This window comes from Amblyomma mixtum, chromosome 10 (genome assembly GCF_055824585.1).
Source record: "Amblyomma mixtum isolate Tamu chromosome 10, ASM5582458v1, whole genome shotgun sequence".
NCBI classification, from domain to species: Eukaryota; Metazoa; Arthropoda; class Arachnida; order Ixodida; family Ixodidae; genus Amblyomma; species Amblyomma mixtum.
Genome location: NC_143021.1, coordinates 153712891 through 153724500, shown reverse-complemented (window position 1 = coordinate 153724500; position 11610 = coordinate 153712891).

The window sequence follows — 11610 nt, the reverse complement described above, 5'->3', positions numbered from 1 at the left end:
AGTCTTTGTGAATGTTAGCACTGCATTTATTAAAACAAATAGGGAGTTGTATCGAAGACAGCCATAAGGGTAACCGTGGCGATGAGATATGCAGTTCTCGAAAGAGGCGTAGCTAAGTAAAAAGATAGACGCTTGGCCACGTTGGTTAGACATTATAGGTGCGGCGTACGCGACGAGGACGACAGGAGACATACGCCACGCTCAGCGTTGTGTGTCTGTCAATTCTGATTTCCGTCGTATGCGCGGCTCCGATAATGTCGAAGTAAAAAATTACACGTTGTCTTGCAAAGGACAAGCAATCCGATGACAGCCATTGCTGGGAAAGTATTTGAAAAGGGAAGTTGGTACATTATCATTACCTTGCTAGTGTTTTATATGAAAAAATTAAAGAGCCGTCACATTGAAGTATGCAGCACCCGGGTTTCATACCAGAAAATTTAATGCAGAAGCATTATTTTCTCTTTTGGTTCTTTTTCTTATCACTGATCTGACTTGGCACAGAATAAACACTTACGAAAGAAGCTGAACAATAATGTGCCGTTTATATGAGTGGAGAGTGCGCAGCGCAGAGAGCGAGCAAGTTAGGCTTTATTTGCTGCTCCCTGCGAAAAAGGTGGTGCCCGCAAAAACATTCACTTGAACTTTACGGAGCCAGATAAGAGTGAAGTGCAAACCAATTGTGTACCACCATTCAGAACGCCCTGAAGGCGTCACCAAGACTTTTCTGGCACCTTCGTTTTCTAAATTACCAGGTAGTCAAAAAACCAAATAGCAAAGCAAAATTATTCCCTAGTTGTTTCATAGCGAAACCCGAGCGTACAGTGTTTGACACCGCAAGGATTCTTAAATATCTGCTGTAAAGATCGAAGGCTTGAGTGATCAGACTGCCTGTAGATATAAAACAACCTCGTATATTTCGACTCATTCAGACGAAAATAGCGGCAAAAAGCCTTAGGAGCGGTAGGTGCCTTCTTTGTTCGCCCACGAACTTCAGAAAACTGAATTTATCCACCAGGCCGTGGCCATAAAAAAAAAAGCACTCTCGCGAAAAGGTCTTGCTGCTTCTTGCGGTCACAACTAAAAGGCAGTATTCTCAAAAAATACATACCATGTGTCGGAAACATATATTTATATCAAGGTGTGGTCGCCCCAGGGGACATTATGGGTAAAATCGAGGGGAAGCACGGAAACGCATCACTGCCTCTTCACCCCAATATGCTAAAGATGAGAGCTATAAAATGTATGCCGCTTCTGAAAGGTGCAAAAACATGGAAGGGTGAGAGAGAAAATGCCCACCAGTCTACCATGCAGGACACACACTGCCCCTGCGCAGCCTGTGCACATCAAATTTTTTAAGTCCTTATTTTTTCGTCGCGCGTCTTCTTTCTCCTCCTTCGGATAGCCTCGTTTTTTGAAGAAAATAGCAGTGAGCCGCTAGTGTATGGTGCTACAGTCTAGATCAGAAACCAAAAAATAGCAGTAAATGATAAAATCACATTATGTCAAGTACAGAGGAAAACGGCAAACAAAATAATTAAATCAAGCAACACATTAGGGCAACACACGAGAAGAAACCCCGCGAAAAAACTTTCTTCAGATCACATGGTACGTATAGGACGTGGCAACCCGTGCCATTTCCAAATGCTGTGTGGCCAGAAAGAAAATTAATCAACATTAGTCCTGCTGTTTACCGTTAAAACGGCGCTCTCATGTATATTTCACGTGTGGCATATCATGTGTTGTATATCTTGTCGCTATAAAATTTCAGCTTCATCTATTGGGTAACATGTTGAACAGAATTGGCCATTTGGGCGCTTGCGACGCGATTTTAGCGTATTAAACCCAGAACGGCTGACGGCTAGACCTACCTACCTTACGCGTGATATATGAAGAGGAATGCTTTCTTTTTTAATCTCTCAGTGGTGCTTATTTCTATTTTGGGGTGCTGGCCGCAGACAATGTCGGCGTATTGTAAGAGTGGCTGCACGAGAGATGTGTATGCAACGAATTTATTTTTGTTGTTTAAGTGCTTAACCGGTGCTTTAATAACCAGACAGTATCGGACACTGCCGACAGAACAGACTTGATATGGACGCCTCAGTTACACGGAGACGGTTTGCTCTAAGTTTATGGGTGTTTAACACCCCCATGCGACTCAGGCTATGTGGGAGGTTGTAATGAAGGCCTCCGGAAATTTCAACCAGCTGGGGCTCTTTAACCAGCACTGACATCGTAGAGTACACGGCCGCCTCTAGAATGCCGCCTCCATCGAAATTTGACCACCGCGGCCTGGGTCGTTCAGGTCTTTCGGGTCAGCAGCCGAGCACCTTAACCCCTCAGCCACCGTGGCGGCTCCAGTTACACAGAGATGTTTTGTCTGATCATCTAGAGTAATCGGAAGGCACTTAATTTGGTATGTGTGTTAAATTTGTTTTGGTTTGATTTCACGGTCATCTTTCTCACTTTGGAGTGTTCTATGACCATTTTCCAAGTGTCCAACCAATTCGACATAGCAGATAGATGGGCGCTTAAGTGTGAATGATCTTGTGCCCATGTAAGCTTAGGTATATAACGTAGCCGTCATCTAACAACCGACCGCATGCGCGGAAATTGAAGGACATGCCATTAAAAAAAATAACGAAGAGAAGGGGACCTAGGACGGATGTTTAGAGGGCTCCTTAACATGACTGTTGCTGTTGGAAAGTTAGAATGTGATATCCGGACAAGATGGTGCCGCTGTGAAATGCGGGAATGTAACTTTGTAACCTGCCGGTTATTTACCAACAGCCTAAGTTTTAACAGCACGTCAGAGTGCAATACCCGTTCAAACGCTGTTTAAAGAACAAAGCAATTCGTCTTAGTATCCGGTATGGCGTAGTGTCATCACAATTTCATTTGCGATATGAATTAGCTGCGTGGCTGCAGATAGAACTTACCTAAACTCATGGTGACTTGCCAGAAAAAAGCCGCTGCCCTCGATAAACGAGCCTACGCGTTTGAAAAAAAAAGTTTCAACCAGTTCAGTGCAAATAGATAGCTTGGTTTTGTGGATGAAGGTGTGGAGTCTGTCGGTCTCCAGGGTGGCCAAGATCAACACGTGAGTGGCATCGTGCAGTCCATATACTGCGTACTGCCTAGCGGTGGGCGTGAGCCACAAGATGTTGCCGACCTTGAGTAGACCAAGCTTCACGTATTTGTAGGAGGCGACGTCATATCTTGTCGCCTTCATCGCATTCGCACGTACCTCGCATCATGGACGCTGGGAAGTGGGGCGAAAGCGGCCACGAGGACTGCTGTCTAAGCCGACCAGGTGGATCAGTTCTGACCCTTGTGTTGGTGCCAAGCCTGAGCTGCACCACAAAGGCTACCTTGCGCCATGGCCAGAGTGGTCTCAGAAGACCACGCATAACGCCAGGCAGCTGTTTCGATGGCCTCAACCCCCTGCACCGCGTCCTGAGGAAAGCCACCGTTACCGGCAGCGAGGCTGGACGGGGGGAGGGCACCGCGGGGCGACGAGGCGTAGCTGTACCAGAGGTCATGAGATCGCGCAGCAGTAGGCAGATGGCGGTCATTAATTCGGGAAGGCGGGCCGGCTCCGAAGCAATGGATGATTCCACCGAGGAGGCACTAACGCCGTCCGAGAAAGAAAGGTAGGCGCCAGGCGCGAGGCGTGGAACTACCCGTCCGCAGCGAAGGACGATCTGGAGAGAAAATGCCGTCGGGTCGAGGTCGACTGCGCCATTGTAAACGACTGCAGCTCAAAAAACTACAGAGAGTGCATACTACATTCGAAGCGAGGCGAAAGCCCGGATTTCTGCTACGTAGAAGACGGCGGTGAGCAGGCAGTTCCGCCGGACGGAACAGATGAAAGCTGATGAAGACAACGCTCTCTAATGCACAACGCGAGTGTGCGGTCATTGGAAAGTGCGGCGTGTTGGCGATAGCCTAGTGCTCTCGCAGAGCGGCCCATGAAGGAAATCGGTTCACGCATCCGCGGATTCGATTCGCAAGTTTCTTTTTCAGTTTTTTCATGGTTTGAACTCTAGATCAGCTGAAGGCGAAATTTCACAGTCCGCGATTAAAGCCCAAGGCCCGTAGTGAAGCTTTCGATGTAAAACAGCCGTTCGTTCAAAAGCCTAGCCTTTTACAGTCTTCATCGTCTCTTCTGCTGTATTCTTCACTTCTTCATTACCTTCGCTACCACTTGACAAGAGAAGATATTTTAGCCGTTTTTTCTCTCGCTAATCTTGCTATCCTAATTATGAGTTTTCTTTTGATTGTGAGGCTCTAACACAGTGCTCTGGAACAGTGACAGGGCGTATCAACTTCTACCATGCTTGTGGGATCCGCGAACGACTTATTGCGAATGGTCACTGTCAGCCATGAATTCCATGCAGTCATGAGATCAAAAATTACGAGGAACTTTAGCGGCTAAAGTGGTGAAAGGCGAAAGCCTGAGTGCTGTATTCTGCTACGCGATTGTTCACTACAAAATTTGTTGGTTCATTAATTAACTGCCAATTAAGGACGCTTAAGCTTCACCTTTAGGAGTGGAACGCGACAGCGTGTTGTAGCGCTGCCAGGCAGTCCACGGAACGCCACCACCCATTCTGCGCGATGCGTTGCCCTTTGAACTCAACGCTTTTTGAGGAAAGGAAATGGGGCTGTAATTCTCTGTCATCTCGGTGGACACCTGAGCCGCGCCGTACAGAAAGGAAGTGTGAGTTAAAAAAGAAAGAGGGGCCGTAATGAAGAAAATGAAAATTGTATTTGAGGAAAAGAAATTACGCATTAACTGTCTCACATATTTCGGTGAACACCCGTCAAAATTAGCTCACGGTGACGTCACGGCAATTTGGACCAATCTGAAACGCGGACAAATACGCCTTGCTCGTCGGCAAATTGGTTTTTTAGGAAATGTATCTGTCTCTCATATCTCGGTGGACACCTAAACCTCGCCGTAACGGGAAGGGAGGAAGATCTGAGTGAACGAAGACACCGTATTCACTAGACGCACCTTTGTTCATTCCGAACCATCGAACTGGCTTAATTTGTAAACAGCCTGAAACAATAGACCATGTTTTTTTGCATTGCTGGGAAGGGGTTTATTTTTGGGACGTGTTACAAAGGACCATAAAGAAAGAGCTACCACTTGACGCGCACGGAATTCGCTATTTAAGCACTGATAATGAGGATGGGGCACCTTTTGATCTCATAATGCTCTTGGGCCTCCACTGTATATGGCGCTCCAGAATGGCAGGCTACCATTGTGACAAAGACGCACGACCGGCCCGAATTTATTTTCGGGAAAGCATGGACTGGTTTCTTGCAATCCAAAAAGCAGCTGCGGAGCCTCCAGAGTGGCTCTCAAGACTAGAGCCGTTGTGCATGTTGCGGGAATTTTAAGCTGACGGAGCCAGTCTCGTGCTGGCTGACCACGACAGTGTCGTATGTATATAGCGTTATGTGTATTTTTGTTCTGCAATGTCATGAGCCAAAGACAGGCAATAAAGAAAAAAAAAACTGGCATGGCGGAGGGGTAGCGTGCTCGACTCGCACTCCGGAGCTCGGGGTTCGATTCCCAAGCTTGGCCAATTTCTTACTCGGTTTTATTTATGTGGTCTGACTAGAAATGTTAATTAGATTAATTGGTAAGCAATTAACTAAACTCAGTCAAACTTACTTGAAGCATCACTATGCGATCACGTTAATTGGTTGCATGGTTAGTAGCCAAAGTACAATTGGCCCCGTTTGAAATTCGCGCACTGTGACGTCACGACCGTTTCGACCAATTGAAAAGCGTGACATTTCTGTCGACAACTGCTGCTTACAACGATGAGACATTAAAGGCTTTCGCCTTAAAATTCGCATCCTTGACGAAGCTAATGACTACTCGTTGCTGTCTGTGCAGCGGAGTTCTCTTTGCTTGAGGCCAGAATGTTCAGTCAATTAGCCATTTGACCTTCACGCAAGGCTTTCTTTTACGACCCTCACAAGTGTCCGTGTTCTCATCCTAGCCACGTAACATACCCCTGATTTAATGTACTTCACCTATGTAAGGATGGCAAAACGCATGTAAAACATTCCTTGCAATAACTTCGCGTCATCGACTATGTTATGCTTACAGAGTGAAGGAAGAATATTTATGAGGTTACATTTACATATTTACGAGGTCATCGCCGCCACTGGCATTCTTCATGGGTGGCGGCATTATTGACACAGCGTTGCCAGCCTTAAAACAGGCTCGAGAAGGCATGAAACGCGTTTTTTCATGGGCATTTACGGTCCTCTTGTTTTGAAAATATATAGTTATGCAATTGGCAGCAGTAGTTCCTCTTTGGCAATGCCGAGCCAACATCGCAATACCGCAGTAACGAGCCGCACGAGTGTGACTCGTCATTGCCAATATTCGTAGTCTCCGATGACGACTACAGGTCCGAGTTGGCGGTTAGCTTTAAGTAGCTATCGTACAAATGAATACCTGCAAAATTTCTCTCTGGACGCTTTTTGTTCCTCATGGACGTCTACAGATTTGATAACTGATTTAAAAGTAGGTTGGCTCCTATTGCTTAGTTTCAGTTAGCAATAACGATATGATTGTTCAAACCTCACTATACGTTGATTCCTGTAAAAGTAAAGACACCATAGTACACGGGAATAATAAAAATTACCGTAAGACGTCACCGCGTAGTCTGTCTGTAGAAAAGAAAATTGTATCGGAAAGACCTTATCAAGTCGTTACCGTGCATTCGGTACCAATAAAATATAAAAATTGTCGTATTGGTACTACGCTCTGTAAACGTCAGCATTAGCCATGGCAACCCAAAAGAAATTTGATTTTTGTCATCGGGATTCAGAAAGCAAAGTGGTGAAATTGGGTTCTCAAACGTTGTAAAGTTCACTTAGCTTAAGTAGGACAATGCGCCACTTATAGGTTGCAGTTCACAGGCGAGGGCGAGTTCACTACGGAGTGTGGTATGTTTGCTACAGTTTGATTAAATAAGCAGGTTCTATTATTTTGGGCAGTGTTGACCGCTATCACCGGAATTATAGGCACATCAAGAGCGGGTGATTCTACATGAAGAAAAAAAGCTTACTCCATTGAGTACACAGTCCCTATTACAGTACGGACTTCGACAACTTTTTCAAACATGGCCATGTTCTCCCACTGATCTTCCTGCACATTCCTTGTTCACAATGTCCAACATGAAGACCATTACATTTTGTTTACATGGCTGACTTCGAAATCTCTTGACGCTTGAGCTCGTGCGAGTTTTTTGCACACTGATGCAAGATTTTGTTATTAGATTGAATTTAAATTGGGGAGTTATTCCTAGCGACAGGGCCGGAGGACGTTCTTTGCGAAAAGTTGGATAAGTGTGTAGCCGGCGCGTTAACCAAAGTTGGTACTGCCTTTTGTCTCGGTGCCCTGTTTTCTCTGATGCTGTTCAAAAGGCGCGCGTTGCCCGTCGGGTTCACATTCTGTTGCGGATTCGGAATGGGCTACCACTGCCACCACACTTTCAACGAACCCGCCGAGCTGCGCGCCTTCCCGCTAAAGGCAATACATAAGGATTCAGTGCCAGCAGCTGACACCTGAAACTGATCGCTTGCTGTTTTTGTAGCATATGGATCATGCAACTTTACTACCTTGTTTAAATACTAAATGATAAAGGCATCAAGAGGGCTTTTACCGCACAGGGAGGATTTAGCGTTGGTTGCCGGCGGAACAAATCACTCGCCCGTCAGCAAATCTCTTTCGTCCAAAACCCTTTTCCCAAGCATCTCAGCCCAGAAGAGTCGAGCACTAGCCCGGCAGAAATCTTGTATTTATTAGAAAATACTTGGGTACTCGGTGGCAAGGGGGATCGAACCCAGCATCTCCCGAATGCGAGGCGCATGTTTTACCACAAGATAATCCTTCCGGTTGAAGGGCAACTAAGGGCGAGACAACGGTTATTGCTCTGTTTCGTGCGGCCAGGAGCCGCTTGTCGCTCTGAGAAAGTTATAAGGTTCTGGGAACCCTGCTCATATTAAACAGGCTAGAGTCTCCTTTGTTATCGGAATTAACGAGAAAAATCGCTCCACCAACTAAGAGTGGCCATTCACCACCATCCGCTGAATCAAGAAAGGGCCCTCAATCTGTGTATCTTTCCTTATTTAACCTACAGCTTTTTGGACCTACGAATAAACTATGCCCTGCACAGATGAACATAATCATCATCTTAACTCTAAGTAACAAAACTTTTCCGACGGACAGAAGCGAGAGAAGATTTTAAAAACGGCGCTGCACCTTCAACATTCCAGCGCAATGTAATATTTTAATTCATGTTAATTTTACTGCAAATTTGAAAGGATAATGTAGGATTGAATGTTATGTTAACAGCCATTTTCGCTATCTAGCTTGAGATGGTACAGTCAAAATAAACGAGCCCTGCGGTTTTCTATTTCAGGCTGAAAAAGACAAAGCAACAGCGCTGCGTGCTTTGAAAACGGCCTTAAGAGAAGTACACTTGTTCGTGCGTCTTCTCTGTGAGCGCGGTTAAAAATAAAATCTTTGTCAAAATGCATCGCTGACATTGTCATAGTATTTCTCTATACACACCCGGCATAAATGTGATTTCCCAGGCCCGCAGTGCCAAAGATTCGGTGCCACTCCACACTGTGGTTCCAAAAACATTGTATTTAGAAACACCGCGAAGCTACAGGGAGTAGCAATGGTGTGAAGGGTTAGGCGTTGACTTATACCGAAACCTTTCACAATCATAAAGGAAATATTCCTGGGAGAGAGCTCATTTGCCAGACGAAAAGCATCAACCACAAAACTGCAAACTGTAAGTGTATCAACTCGAAGAGATTGTTGATGTGCCCAAGATAATCAGTTCTTGCTTCTGAGAGCTTCAAAGAGAGAACTGACCCACGTGGTCACGTTATGAACACGTTTCCATATTTCTTGATATGGTGCCTCTTTTATAAGCTGCGCACCTTACTATTGCTAGGGGCTTGACGCTCCGCCAGGTGTTCCTATACGTATATTGTCGTTGAGTGGGTTAGGCTAGAGATATGCAGAAGAATTATTGTATTCGAGAGGATAAGGGCGGGAAAGAGGTGGATTAGTTGCGATTCTATTGAAAGGTAAATTGAGTAGCGCTCAGCTGAACTCGAGAACTTTGTTTCCCGACTTGATGCAAAAGAGAAAAGAACAAAGTTGCTGAAAGAAAGGGTAAGCACATTGGAAACCAAATGTGATTCGAATGAAGTCACACAACTAAAAGCTGAACTGAAGCACCTTGAAGGACGAAGATGGAAGCTTCACTTAGAAATTCATGGCATCCCTGAAGCTGAAGTTCTTTCCGATAAAATCATGGAAGTTGGTGCAACTGTGAGTCTTGAACGCCTCGTGACGCAAGACGTCACAGCTATTCACAGGCTACTGTCGAAACAAAGCAAAACATCCGGCATCATCAGTCGTTTTACCCGCCAGGAACAAAGAGACAAATGGCCTGCCAGGAGACGCACTTTGAGTGTGGAGAATAGTGATCACTATATATTCACATAGTGGTGACGCCAGTCCATCGTGAAGAAAGACAGCTATTGGGGCTTCCAAATAAACTCTTTGTTAGGCTGACTTGCGCTCACAAAGACTTATATCACTCTTGAAACTTGTAAAAAACCACCTAGGCGCAAATGATTTCACAAGGACAAAACAGACTAGAAGACAACGGACAGGCGCCAAAGAGGTTTTTTCCAAGTTTCAAGATGCAATACCAACTAGCCCGTCAATATGCCTTTCTGAAACACTAGGCGGCTGCGAAGCAACAAGAGTGCTCGGTGGTTTTCGAACTGTATGCCTTCCGGTCTCAGCTCAGCTGCACTGAATTTAACGCTGATAGCGAACTTTCTAAGTACGCGCGCAAACTTACTACAACATCTTCGAACAACGTACAATCAGCTCCGCCTGGATGCGATCAATGCAGATAAGTCTGGTCGCTTCTTGCATCAACAAGCGCTTTTGCAGCAGGTCGCCTCCAGTAATTTCTCAAATTCATGTACACTTTTGTCAATTCACCTCGTTTTTCTTCACTAGATAGTTATCTCGCATTTTATAAACCGCCATCCTCAAGGAGCCACCATGTCCAAAATATTTAGCCCTTTTATGTTCGAGCTAACTTATTTAAGTATAGCTTCTTCCCTCATGCTAATGAACTTTAGAATTTCTTAGCAAGCAACATCCTATAATTATCATTAGAAGTTTTCTTATCAGCCTATTCCTAAGGTTGTATAATTGGAAAAGATGACATCCTGGCGACTCATGGAGCCTAGAATACAAGCAGGTCGTAGTACGGCTTGATGCGTTGACATGCACAGACTCGCGGCCACAGCGGCGGAGATCGGCAGAGGGCGTGAATGGCTTAGTGATGTACTTAGCTGTGCATGCCAGCTCCAAAACGCGATGGGCGCCTTTATATTTGGAAATAGGTTTGTTGGAGAGGACGGGAGTACTGGAAGGTATCCACAGCCACGCCAGGGAACCGGGTGGGAAGGCCGGTGCAAGCTGATTTTCGTAACGGCTATGTTTGCTGCGCCCCTGCGTGTCTTTAGTGAGCAACCGTTCGATCTGGCGGCAGTGTTCGGCGTGCTGGGGAGCTTCAGAGACAGTTGTCCATTGAGACGCGGAAGGGCGGCAGCGATCTGTGTCGATTGGAGCGGTTGGATGCCGGCAATACAGCATAAAAATGAAGAGAAGCCGATGGTGCCCTGTGTAGCAGTGTTTTAAGGTACGTTATATAGGGGAGAACGAGGTCGCAGTACGTGTGGTTGGCAGCGGAGTACATGGCCAGCATGTCACAAGAGTGCGATTAAAGCGTTCGGTTGGATCATTTGTTTGTGGGTGGTAAATGGTACAGGTCCGAGCGTTTGCGTTTGCGAGCAGCACTGTATGGCAGATGGCCGCATGAATCGATTCCAACTCAGTCGAAGGGGCAAGACAGAGAGGATAGTGGCTGCAACTTACCAGTGGTGCGACCAGGCTGTTGCCTACGACGTTGGCAGGTGGGCACGACCGGACGTACTTGAGAATGAAGTTGCGCATGCCGCCCCAGTAGTACCTGATATGGATGCGAGTTTATTTCTTCAATATTCCGCCTTGGCCATATTGCGGTGTTAGCGTGAAAACAGGTGCAGGTGGCATAGATGGAGATAGGTGGCGTAGAATAAAAAAATTACCGACGATTACGTTACTTCCTAATGCGAAATTTGAGTGCAGCAAAAAGGTGTTTCACCTTTTCGATAGATTGAGGCAAAGAAATCGAGCAACACATGTATTCGCTATCACAGAGGTTTTTTTTTTTTTTACACGTATTCCTTTAACAAAGATTCCACTAACAGTTCTTGACAGTCATGAATGAAGCTTTGTGGTCGGAGAAATAGACTGATATATGTTCGACTTGGTACACCAATGCTTGATTCTCAAAGACGAGATCTATACAAGTGCCTCGCGAGGTTGTCACAGCCGTGGGACGCGTTACGAGCGAGAGGAACGGGATGTTCTCCCGCATAAGTGTTAGGAAATTGCTGTTTGTCTTTATGTCAACATTAAAGTCCCCCACT